General features: G+C 43.3%; 1 protein-coding gene across 5 annotated transcripts in view; it reads right to left on the bottom strand.

Annotated features, from left to right (window-relative positions):
• The window catches only part of CLYBL (citramalyl-CoA lyase), a 230,525-nt gene that overhangs the window by 78,568 nt on the left and 138,292 nt on the right, over nucleotides 1-13,665 (bottom strand). The window lies entirely within an intron of this gene.

The following is a 13,665-nucleotide window of genomic DNA, read 5'->3' as shown; positions in this document are numbered from 1 at the left end:
GATTCATATACATGATCTCATTTAATCTTTGCAATAATCCAAGGAGGTAGGTACTATTCGTGTTTTTGTTTTTGAAAATGAGAAATCTGAGGCTTAATGAAATTAAAATATAACTTGTCCAAGATTAAGAAGTAACCGAGAAGAACTGAACCTATTTTTGCTTCTGGTATCTAAGGGGTTCATTTTAATGCAAAACTACTAAAGTCACACAGGAGATAACTGGGCAAAGGGCGTAAAGAAGCAAAATACAGGAAATTCCCTAGCGATCCAGTGGTTAGGTCTCGGTGCTTTCACAGCTGTAGCCCGAGTTCAGTCCCTGATTGGGGAACTAACATCCCACAAGAAATAAGTCTTAAAAAAAAAAGTCTAAAAGGAAAAATTTACATAGATGAAGCACTTTACTGCTAAAATTATAAGATGTTAAGCTATATAATAATTACACAATAAAATTCTATAATAACTATTATAAAACTGCAGTGAAGAACTGGAGACCATGTACATTTTCAGCAGTAGGGGAATGGTTAACTGAACTGAAATGAAACCACTTGATGCATATATGCATCTGTTAAAATAATAAACACAAAGATTTCTTTAGCAATAAAAAAAGCAGAATATAAAATTATAACTATTCAATCATACAGAAATTATGGCAAAGCCTGAAAAAGAACAGGGAAGTATTAGAGTGAATTTTGCGTGAGACCAGTAGATTCAAAATGATTTCTTCCCTTTTAAAAATATTCTTTATGGCTGTTAAAAGCAATAAAAATTAAAAATTTGAAGTAGCTGACAAGACTTGTCCATAAAAATAAGGGCACCTGCTGGGTTGTTTTGATGACTAAATAAGTTAATGGATGCAAAAGCTCCTAGGAACAGCCCCTGCAGGCACTCCACAGGTCTCCCTCCCTGCCCTCTTGACCTCACCTTTCCTTCCTTCCAGCTCCAGCATCCTAAGGCTGCAGCATGAACTCTGGGCTCATGGCACCTCCGCACTCTTTCTCAGTATGAGTGCTTCTTTCGCTTTCTTATTGCTTTTATCTGTGACTTCCAGATCTGGTCACTTAACACTTTCTGATTCTCTCATAAAAATAAACTTCTTTTCTTTTGGATAATATATGGTGGTTGTTTTTTTTTTTTTTTTTTTTTTTTGCTTTTTTAAAAAAAGTATTTAGTATTTAACAGTCTGGTGGTTCTCCCAAAAATTAAACATAGAGTTACTATATGATCCAGGATTTCCACTTCTGGGTATGTATCGAAAAAAAGTGAAAGCAGGGACTTGAACAGCAGCATTATTCACAATAGACAAAAGATGGAATAACCCATGACCAATGACAGATGAGTGGATAAACAGAATGTAGCATATATATACAATGGGATATTATTCCGGCCTTAAGAAGGAAAGAAATTCTAGGGATTTCTTACTTTCTCCATGGCATGTGGGATCTTGGTTCCTTGACCAAGCAAACCCATGTCCCCTATATTGCAAGGTGGATTCTTCATCACCGGGCCAGCAGGGAAGTCCCATGGGTAAGCTTCTGGGCTGGCAAAGCCAACAGCTCAGCAATGTCAAGGATGCCTGTTTCTTCTGTATTCCCTCTGCCCCCACGTGGTCTTTGCCCTAAGGCAGACGGTCCTTGGTGGTGACTGCTGTGCCTCACCCTTTGTTGTTATTAGAAAGAAAGACTGATCTCTCGCTTTAAAAATATTTATTTATTTCTTTATTTATTTGGCTGTGCTGGGCCTTAGTTGCAGCATGTGGGATCTTCTATCTTTGTTGCTGCATGTGAGATCTAATTCCCTAACCAGAGATCAAATCCATGCCTGCTGCACTGGGAGCGTGACGTCTTAGCCACTGGACCACCAGGGAAGTCCCCTGATTCTCTTCTAAGAGGAAGCAAAACTTGACTAGAAACCTTCGGCAAACCATTCCACGTACCACACTGACAATGAGCAGGAGTCGCTGGCCAGGGGACTTAATTAGCCTTCCCTAGCCTAGTCGGGCTTAGCCCTTGAGTCAGGATGGGTTCCGCGAACTCATTTCCTGGTGCTCAGTGTCAGAGGAGAGCCTACCACAGTCAAACCTCTCCCACCTCCACTGAGACCAACCAAGGAGCACATGCAGGAACACCGCTGGTCGCTAAGGATCCAGACTGAATTCCTGCCCTCACGGGGCTTCCAGTCTAGAGCAAAAGAGAAGCACTGTACAAGTATTACAGGGGTGATGCATGGTACAGAACGGAAAGTTCGTACAGCACAGGTGGCAACGGAGCCGGGGAAGTCACTGAGTCTCCATGGTCCTGGAAGGCCTCTGGGCACAGATGCTCCCTGTGAGACTCGGAAAGGATGCTGAGCAGAAGGAAGGGCACACGTGAAGACTGGAGTGGAGAACAGATGGCACAGCACTGGCCCTAGACCTTAAGTCCTGGGGACACCTCCCGCCAGGGACCACGTGTTTGTTCACTTTCATTCACACGTGCATTCATTTCATGAATATCTACCTGCAGCAGGTGAGAGAACATGTGTACATCACTGGCGAAAGGACTTACCTAAAAGATGATTAGTCTGTGAATGAGCCAAGCCTTTCCCCCTCGTTCTCATTAACCATCTATTGTTTATTTGAACTTTGCTTGGAGTCTACCCGCTAAAAATGTGAATTGGATTGGCTAATGTCAATTGGACTGGCTAATGTGTCCTGGCGTGAGCCAATCAGCGTGGCCAGTGGCATGTCACTGATTGCTTAGTCTTGAACCCCAGATTCCTTGGGGGCTGAGATCACACCTAGATAATCTGAGTTGGAATAGAAATGAAGAGCTGACCTCTGAGGAAAGAAAAATAGATGCTCAAGGGTAAACCACAAATGTCGTCTACACTGGTTCACATTCTTCCCAGGGAATGTTTCCACTCTTGCAGGAGACAAAGCCTTAAAACAAAAGTCTTAAAAGGCTCTCTAACCATGGATTTTCCTGCGCTCTACTGGGGAAGCCTTGTGGATGGTGCTGTTTCTTCACCCCACCAAGCCACCAGCCCTAGTGTGTGCCCAGGGACACGGGTCCTCCTTGCCAACGTAAGTAAACATATGACACGATTGCTCTGCATGTAAACCTCTACCAGAAAACCAGTATGTTGACATGATTGATATCTACATAATTATCCACATTAGTACATGAGACAGATATGCACAGGATTATCTACCTCAATACCTAAAGTGATTGATACCCATATGATTATCTGCCATGAAGACACGCCCTCCCCTGCTTCTAATGCAATTACCTTTCTCCGGATACATGGAATCAATGCCCACGTGATGACCTGATTCAGATACACACATGATTGATGCCCGTGCAATTATCTCACACAATGATATGCCACTGATTGATGCCCATGTGATTATCTGCTAAGATGATACCCGTGCAAATGAAAATTGGCAAAACCTGCCAGCTCTAATAATAACCCTTACCAGCAAGCCAAAACCAATGGCTGAGACTTACGGAAGGTTCTTCTTTAAAAATAAAAAAGTCACTCATACACTATTAAGTGTATGTTTGTATGTGTGTGTATGAGAGAAAGATCCATCTTCTTGTGGTGCTTAAAGTAAAACTTGGACTAGGACTACAAAAATTAAATAAAATAAATGTCAAAGTCCTTCCCAGTTCTAAAATTCTCAGATTCTCAGGGTCTAACGATAACTGAAAAAGTGCTGGTGATTTCGCAAAGTAGCAAAATATGTTTTCCACCACCAATTTGTGCTGTAAATCATGGACTCTTTGTGCCCTTTAGTGATCCTACAAGGAAACCAGGAGCAGGGAATTACTGATGCAGATAACCATCTACGACCAAAGCCGGGGCACCGACACGGAAATCAGCAAGGCCACATTTCCAATTTGAGGGCGCGTGCCAGAATTACAGACAAGGCCGTGCTCAGCGTTACCTCCCAGCCTCCACTGCTCTTCTTAAAAAAGAAACAGTCTAAGTCATAGCATGTTTGGTCATTTATCTTGTCCCCTTTCCCCAATTCGCCGTTCTGACTTTCGAGAAAGGCATGTAATATCCCCATAGAATGTGATGATTTTCTTTGTTATTGTCAAAAAATGCTAATCCATGAAGAGAACCTTCCTGGGTAATGTTAATTCAGCTGCCTGTTTTATAATAGGATTATGTTTTCCAGGATTTAAAAATCCCACTTGTTAGCTACCAAATAGACTTCTACAACAGCTATAAAATCTAATTTAATCCCTACTGGCATGAAGGAAAGAGCTGAGGTACAATTTGTATCTAACTCCACCTAACACCCTACAACCTCCAATAAATATGTAACATTGCTTTTGAAGTTATAAAAGGAAACTGTACAGTGGGATAACAGGAGTCTCGTGGGTCCAATCATGCAATATCTCTAAGGCAGAACAAATGTTGTTTACATATGGTGAGGATTATGGGGAAAGTTTATTTAAACAGATTAATCCATGTTTACATGTATTAATGCTCCCTTTTCTATCATGCAAATTCAAGTTAAAATGATCTTCATTTCTTTCATTTGAAAATAATTATAGGAAGAGAGTCAACTACTTGGTCTCTTACCATTTAGTTTAAGACCCTAATTAGGTTAGAATAAATTTCAGAACACTGTACCAAACTCAAGGCAGAAGGCTAATACTGTGTGTTTCAGTTTACAAAGGTGGAGGGCATTTTCTGGAGGGTAAGTGAAGATAAGAGAAAGAGAGGGGACCCAGAAATGATCCTGTGGGCCAGAGAGAGTAGTGAGCAGATTCCCTTCTGTCTTTGGCTGTTCACGCTCCTATCATCCTCTCTTCACAGGTGCAGTCGAGTCGGCATTAAAGGGCCTTCTGGGAATGTAAAATTCAAGGGCGGTGAAACGGAGACATATTTCTTCTCCTGCCCCTGCCCACCCCCTCCTCCTTCAGACAGGTGACTATCGGGAAGCTTATGGTAGGCCAGATGGGACCAGAGATGCGCTGGCAAATATTGTTTCAAGATGAAGGAGAGGAAAACAAGGAGGCTGACATGTAACATATCAAAGACTATCCAGGCACCGGGAAGTTGAACATGCATCTCAGGGCAACCCAACCTCTTTAAAGATGCAAATTGCAGTCAAACACAGAAAACAGTAGGGTTCTGTTTATCCTTTCACAAAGGGTGCAAACTGCTAATCAGGCTCCATTGCTGGGCTGGCCACTTTGTTTATCAATAAACAGGAAGACAGTTAGACTATAATTTTCTTGCCTAGCACTGGTAGCCAAAAGGAAATGCTGGCAGCTTGGTAGTACTGAGTTCCAGTTGCATCAAAACCCAATTATTATTGTAATAATGTCTGAGTGTTTGCAAGTTGCACAGGCGTGCTACACATGTCCCCAGAATCATGTGAAACGTATTGGCAGAGAACAAGCTTGGTGATACATGGACTAAGGGGAGCTGTCAAAATAGGCCAGTCCTCCAAGGGCTCAGCTGCAGAGTGCTGTTTAAAAACACACACACGCTGGAGTTAGCGTGGCAGATATGGAAGTCTTCTACATGTAAGACAACCCAACAAAAACATGGTTTGATGAATATCAAATGACACATAGGCTCTGAAATGGGAAATCTGATTGGAATATGCTATAATTGCCACTACAAGCTCTGTCACCACAGAACACTCGTACACCCTTTTAAAGAGATGTTCAAAGTTACTTTCATGGCAGCGGAGCTCCCTGCCTAAGACACTGTAAAATCCCAAATCTAAAATATAGTGCAAGATGGCAAATCTAACATGCAATAAAATTTAATCATACATGTGTTTAGGCATTCAAAATGCCCAAATTGTGACCTTAGATGTTTGTTTCATTTTGTCTGTATAGATGCTCTATAAGAAATTAAGAGGGGACCTCCCTGGTGATCCAGTGGTTAAGAATCCGCCTCACAATGCAGGAGATGCAGGTTCAATCCCTGGTCTGGGAACCAAGATCCCACATTCTGTGGAGCTACTACTGAGTCCAAGCACCATAACTGCTACAGGAAGGGGGGCCCCTTCCAGGGCCCCAAACTGGGCTCTTGTCTAACACTCGGAAATGAATTGTCCGAGGAGACACATGTGCTGACAAAGCAAGAGATTTTATTGGGAAAGGGCACCCGGGTGGACAGCAGTAGGGTAAGGGAACCCAGGAGAACTGCTCTCTCACATGGCTTGCAGTCTCGGGTTTTATGGTGATGGGATTAGTTTCCGGGTTGTCTTTAGCCAATCATTGTGACTCAGAGTCCTTCCTGGTGGTGCACGCCTTGTTCAGCCAAGATGGATGCCAGAGAGAAGGATTCTGGAAGGTGGTCAGACAGGTGGTTTCTCCTTTTGACCTTTCCTGAACTCTTCTGCTGGGTGGAGGCTTATTAGTTCCCTGTTCCTTACCAGGACCTCCAGTTGTATCACAACCCATGCAAATGGTTACTATGGCGCCTGGCCAGGGTGGGCGGTTTCAATCAGCGTGCTTCCCCTAACATAGCTAGAGAGTTCATGCACCACAGTGAAAAATCCCACGTGAGGCAACGAAGACCCCACCTGCCACAGCTACGACCAGATACACTGGTCTTAAAGGAAGAAGGAAATAACTTAAGATACACTTAATTAAAGAAAGAAAGAAATTAAGATACACTCCAAGGTTCACATAGCTTGCAAGACAGGGCATGTCAAATATAAAGTACAAAGGAACTATAAGTCCCGTAACAATGCGTCTACTAATGTTGAAATACTAATGATACAAGGGTTAATAACAGTTACTATTCTATTGATCACATGTAACTCATTCATTCTTGAAATGTTTGCTGAGCACTAGCTACATACCAGGCTCTCTGATAAGCTGGGGGAGGGGATACCGTGGCACCCTCTTCACGATGGCTGACAGGGAAGAGGACATGTGATAAGCCATCACATTAAGGGGTGATGACTATTATAACAGGGTGTGTGAGCCACTCACTCATATACGCACCTAAGCAGTCTTTCGGAGAAGGCGATGGCACCCCACTCCAGAACGCTTGCCTGGAAAATCCCATGGGCGGAGGAGCCTGGTAGGCTGCAGTCCATGGGGTCGCTAAGTCAGACACGACTGAGCGACTTCACTTTCACTTTTCACTTTCATGCATTGGAGAAGGAAATGGCAACCCACTCCAGTGTTCTTGCCTGGAGAATCCCAGGGACGGAGGGGTGGTGGGGGGCCTGGTGGGCTGCCGTCTATGGGGTCGCACAGAGTCAGACACGACTGAAGCGACTTAGCAGCAGCAGCAGCAGCAGCAGCAGCAAGTAGTCTTTACTGCTATGCCTGGCTCTCCAAGGTGACAACCCACAGCTACCTACCTTGGCAACTTGAGGTAGGGAACTGTGACTCAATTCTGTTAGGGCAACACTCGTGAAAATGTGGCAGGTTCTCTGTGGCTCTGTTCATAACTCTCATTAGCAAGTATAGTGACCAAAACTGCATCATAGGGTATGAACTGACTGGCTTCCTCACTCCTTAGCTGTGTGCCTTTGGCTAAGCTTGTTAACCTCTCTGTACTTCACTATCCTTGTAATCAATGGGGATAATAACAACACTTCTTTCAGAGTTTCTGAGAGCATGAAATAAGTTATTCCATGCAAAGCAGTTAGGGATAGCGCTGGCACACAGAAAATGCTGCGTACTCACTGCACGCATCCTCGATCACTAAGTCACGCCTGACTTCTGCGACCCCCGTAGCCCACCAGCTCCTGTCCATGGGATTCTCCAGGCAAGACTACTGGAGAGTGGGTTGCCATTTCCTCCTCCAGGGGATCTTCCCAACCTAGGGGCTGAACCCATGTGTCCTGCATCTCCTGCATTGGCACGTAGATTCTTTTACCACCAAACCACCTGGAAAGTCCATATGTACTCAGTAAATATTCTCTTTCTCTATGCTGTGCTCAGATGCTCGGTTGTGTCCAGTTCTTTGCGACCCATGAACTATAGCCTGCCAGGTTCCTCTGTCCATGGAATTCTCCCACCAAGAATACTGGCGTGGGTTGCCATATACTTCTCCAGGGTATCTTCCTGAGCCAGGGATCGAACTTGTGCCTCTTACATCCTCTGCATTGGCAGGCAGATTCTTTACCATTAGCACCACTCTTTCTCTCAGATCAGATCAGTCGCTCCGTCATGTCCGAGTCTTTGCGACCCCATGAATCACAGCACGCCAGGCCTCCCTGTCCATCACAACCTCCCGGGGTTCACTGAGACTCACGTCCATCGAGTCAGTGATGCCATCCAGCCATCTCATCCTCTGTCATCCCCTTCTCCTTTTGCCCCCAATCCCTCCCAGCATCAGAGTCTTTTCCAATGAGTCAACTCTTCACATGAGGTGGCCAAAGTACTGGAGTTTCAGCTGTAGCATCATTCCTTCCAAAGAAATCCCAGGGCTGATCTCCTTCAGAATGGACTGGTTGGATCTCCTTGCAGTCCAAGGGACTCTCAAGAGTCTTCTCCAACACCACAATTCAAAAGCATCAATTCTTCGGCGCTCAGCCTTCTTCATAGTCCAACTCTCACATCCATACACGACCACTGGAACAACCATAGCCTTGACTAGACGAACCTTTGTTGGCAAAGTAATGTCTCTGCTTTTGAATATGTTATCTAGGTTGGTCATAACTTTCCTTCCAAGGAGTAAGCATCTTTTAATTTCATGGCTGCAGTCACCATCTGCAGTGACTTTGGAGCCCAGAAAAATAAAGTCTGACACTGTTTCCACCGTTTCCCCATCTATTTCCCATGAAGTGATGGGACCGGATGCCATGATCTTCGTTTTCTGAATGTTGAGCTTTAAGCCAACTTTTTCACTCTCCTCTTTCACCTTCATCAAGAGGCTTTTTAGTTCCTCTTCACTTTCTGCCATAAGGGTGGTGTCATCTGCATATCTGAGGTTATTGATATTTCTCCCGGCAATCTTGATTCCAGCTTGTGTTTCTTCCAGTCCAGTGTTTCTCATGATGTACTCTGTATATAAGTTAAATAAGCAGGGTGACAATATACAGCCTTGATGTACTCCTTTTCCTATTTGGAACCAGTCTGTTGTTCCATGTCCAGTTCTAACTGTTGCTTCCTGACCTGCATACAAATTTCTCAAGAGGCAGATCAGGTGCTGTGGTATTCCCATCTCTTTCAGAATTTTCCACAGTTTATTGTGATCCACACAGTCAAAGGCTTTGGCATAGTCAATAAAGCAGAAATAGATGGTTTTCTGGAACTCTCTTGCTTTTTCCATGATCCAGCGGATGTTGGCCATTTGATATCTGGCTCTAAAACCATCTTCAGCACCTTGGTCAGCTCCAAGAGTCCTGGTCTTCCTTGTTAGAACAGAGCTGGAAAGAATGACTGTGGTGAACTGCCTTTTGGCCCAGGAATGGTCAAAGTTGAAAATATGTATGCAGTATGTCTCCAAGGGAGATATGGAAAAACCCGGTCATGGCTCAGTCCAGAGAGGCGTGACTGGTCTGACCAGAGGCAGTTCTTGATCTGGTTCCCCTTAACTCTCTCAAGAATCCAAACTTGGGTTCTTCATACCCACTTCAAGCTCCCTGTACTCTCACAGACTATTTGGAATAGTCTTTTTTTTTTTTTTTTTGCATTTATTGACTCTGTCTACTTTGCCTTCTCCCAAGCATTTATCCATCCACAACTCTAGGGAAGAGATCTTGACATCCCCTGTGCTCTGACACCTGCAGCAGGCGGGTCAGACCATCAGCCCTCCCCTGCTGCTAGGGAAGGGGGCTCAGATGGTGGGGATAAAAGGCTAGTGGAACAGTCTCTTGGTGCTCAACCCTAGCTTTGCTCTTCTATAACGTACTGAGAAAACTTGAGGAGTCTGACAGAAGCCCATGTGTGGATCTCAGGCCAGCCTCCTGGCTCATCTTCCTCTCTTGACTTTTTTGCTCTTCTGACCAATGTCTAGGGAGTTCTTTTTGGCCTTGTTATCTGGAGCCAATTAATACTTTGCCCAAGAATATGCTCTGTTTAGACTAGATCTGGCCGAGAATTCAGACTCAAGTGCTTACTTTTGGAGGTTAATTTTTCATCAGTGAACAGCGAGCACAGTCACATCAGTGGGAAAAAAAACTGTAAAAACATATCCAAAACAGACAGCATATCTTCAGTAGAAGGCATCCTTGAGTTAATTCACAACTTGACATTTGCTCCCAACTAATCCGTACTTTCCTTTTCTTCTCCCTTTAAAACACCATTTTTCCTAAGTGACAGAGCTGGTATAGAATAAAAATTAAACTATGACCACCCTGGGAAGTTCTAATGTACTTATATCTGGCTTTTATTGAAGTACAGTTGATTTACAATGTTGTATTAATTTCTGCTATATAGCAAAGTTACTCAGTTAAACATATACATACTCTTTTCCATATTCTTTCCGATTCTAGTGTATAACAGGATACTGAATATAGTTCCCTGTGTTACACAGTTGTTGTTGCTGTTATTTAGTCATATCTAACTCTTTGTGACCCCAGGGACTGTAGCCCATCAGGCTCCTCTGTCCATGGGATTTCCCAGGCAAAAATACTAGAATGGGTCTCCATTTCCTTCTCTAGGGGATCTTCCAGATATAGGGATCAGCCCAAGTCTCCTGCATCAGCAGGCAGAATTCTTTACTGCTGAGCCACCAGGGAAGAGCCATGCTAAACAGTAGGACCTCGTTATTTATCCATCCTACATATACTAGTTTGCACCTGCTAATTCAGGCTCCTCTAGGCTGCCGCCCCTGACCTCCGGCCCAGGGTAACTCCTCTTGGCCGTTCTCGCTCATGCGCTGTTGCAGCCACCGTACTGGAAAAGGTCAGTTTTCACCCCAATCCAAAAAAAAGGCAACGCCAAAGAATGCTCAAACTACTGCACAATTGCACTCATCTCACACGCTAGTAAAGTAATGCTTAAAATTCTCCAAGTCAGGCTTCAGCAATACGTGAACTGTGAACTTCCAGATGTTCAAGCTGGTTTTAGAAAAGGCAGAAGAACCAGAGATCAAATTGCCAACATTCGATGGATCACCAAAAAAGCAAGAGAGTTCCAGAAAAATATCTATTTCTGCTTTATTGACTATGCCAAAGCCTTTGACTGTGTGGAAAATTCTGAAAGAGATGGGCATACCAGACCACCTGATCTGCCTCTTGAGAAACCTGTATGCAGGTCAGGAAGCAACAGTTAGAACTGGACATGGAACAACAGACTGATTACAAATAAGAAAAGGAGTACATCAAGGCTGTGTATTGTCACCCTGCTTATTTAACTTGTATACAGAGTACATCATGAGAAACGCTGGACTGGAGGAAGCACAAGCTGGAATCAAGATTGCCGGGAGAAATATCAATAACCTCAGATATGCAGATGACACCACCCTTATGGCAGAAAGGGAAGAACAACTAAACCGCTTCTTGATGAAAGTGAAAGAGGAGAGTGAAAAAGTTAGCTTAAAGCTCAATATTCTGAAAACTAAGATCATGGCATCCAGTCCCATCACTTCATGGCAGATAGATGGGGAAACAGTGGAAACAGTGGCTGATTTTATTTTTCTGGGTTCCAAAATCACTGCAGATGGCGATTGCAGCCATGAAATGAAAAGACGCTTGCTCCTTGGAAGGAAAGTCATGACCAACCTAGACAGCATATTAAAAAGCAGAGATGTTACTTTGCCAACAAAGATCTGTCTAGTCAAGGCTATGGTTGTTCCAGTGGTCATGTATGGATGTGTGAGTTGGACTATAAAGAAAGCTGAGCACTGAAGAATTGATGCTTTTGAACTGTGGTGTTGAAGAAGACTCTTGAGAGTCCCTTGGACTGCAAAGAGATCTAACCAGTCCATCCTAAGGGAGATCAGTCCTGGGTGTTCATTGGAAGGACTGATGTTGAAGCTGAAACTCCAATACTTTGGCCACCTCATGCGAAGAGCTGACTCATTGGAAAAGACCCTGATGCTGGGAAAGATTGAGGGCAGGAGGAGAAGGGGACGACAGAGGATGAGATGGTTGGATGGCATCATCGACTTGATGGACAAGGGTTTGGGTGAACTCCAGGAGTTGGTGATCGATAGGGAGGCCTGGCGTGCTGCGGTTCATGGGGTCACAAAGAGTCGGACATGACTAAGCGAATGAACTGAACTGAACTGAATTCAGGCTCTCAATCCTTCCCTCCCCCACCCTCTCCTCCCTGGCGCTCTATGCCTGTGAATCTCTTTGTGTTTCATAGGCATGTTCATTTGTGTCATATTTTAGATTCCACATATAAGTGATATCATATGGTATTTGCCTGCCTTTCTGACTTACTTTCCGAAGTACGATAATCTCTAGGTCTATCCATGTTGCTGCAAATAGTATTATTTCATTCTTTTTTATGGCTGAGTAATATTCCATTATATATAGATAGATACATACATATTTGGAATCAGTCTGTTTTTTTGTGTCTGGTTCTAACTGTTGCTTCTTGACCCACATACAGATTTCTCAGGAGGCTGGTAAGGTGGTCTGGTATTCCCATCTCTTTAAGAATTTTTCATGGTTTGTTGTGATCCACACAGTCAAAGGCTTTAGAGTACTCAGTGAAGCAGAAGTAGATGTTTTTCTGGAACTCTCTTGCTTTTTTGATGATCCAGCGGATGTTGGCCATTTGATCTCTGGTTCCTTTGCCTTTTCTAAATCCAGCTTGAACATCTGGACATTCTCAGTTCACATACTATTGAAGCCTAGCCTGGAAAATTTTGAGCATTACTTTGCTAGTTTTCTGAGGAACCTCCACATTCTTTTCCACAATGACTATGCCAGCTTACATTCCCACCAGCAGTATAAGAGAGTTCCCTTTTCTCCATACCCTCTCCAGCATTTATTATTTGTAAACTTTTTAATGGTGGCCACCCTGACTGGTGTAAGGTGGTACCTCATTGTAGTTTTGATTTGCATTTCTCTAATAAGCAGCAATGATGAGCACTTTTTCATGTGCCCATTGACCATCTGTATGTATGTCTTATTTGGAGAAATGTCTATTTAGGTCTTCTGTCCATTTTTCGATTGGGTTGTTTGCTATTAAGTGATTTGAGCTGTTTGTATATTTTGGAAATTAAGTTGTTGTTGGTCGCATCATTTGCAAATATTTTCTCCCAGTCATGGTTTCCTTTGCTGTACAGAAGCTTGTAAGTTTGGTTAGGTTTCATTTGTTTCCTTTTTATTTTATTGCTATTGCCTTGGGAGACTGACCTAAGAAAACATTGGTACAATTTATGTCAGAGGATATTTTGCCTATGCTCTCTTCTAGGAGTTTCATAGTATCATGTCTTATATTTAAGTCCTTAAGCCATTTTGAGCTTATTCTTGTGTATGGTGTGAGGGTGTGTTCTAATTTCATCGATTTACCCTCAGCTGTCCAACTTTTCCAATACTGCTTCCTGAAGAGAATGTTTTTTCCCTTTGTATGTTCTTGCCTCCTTTGTCGATGATTAACTATCCACAGGTGTATAGGGATATTATTTCTTGTCTCTCTAAATCAGAATTTTTAATTCTGCCTTAAAATATACCACTAATTCATTACTGAAAACATAATGGTATTTAATACTTTGATATGACCTGCTATTGTTCGGAGAAGGCAATGGCACCCCACTCCAGTACTCTTGCCTGGAAAATCCCATGGA

This window comes from Bubalus kerabau, chromosome 12, assembly GCF_029407905.1.
Source record: "Bubalus kerabau isolate K-KA32 ecotype Philippines breed swamp buffalo chromosome 12, PCC_UOA_SB_1v2, whole genome shotgun sequence".
Taxonomy (NCBI): Eukaryota; Metazoa; Chordata; class Mammalia; order Artiodactyla; family Bovidae; genus Bubalus; species Bubalus kerabau.
This window is presented reverse-complemented; position numbering and strand designations above follow the sequence as displayed.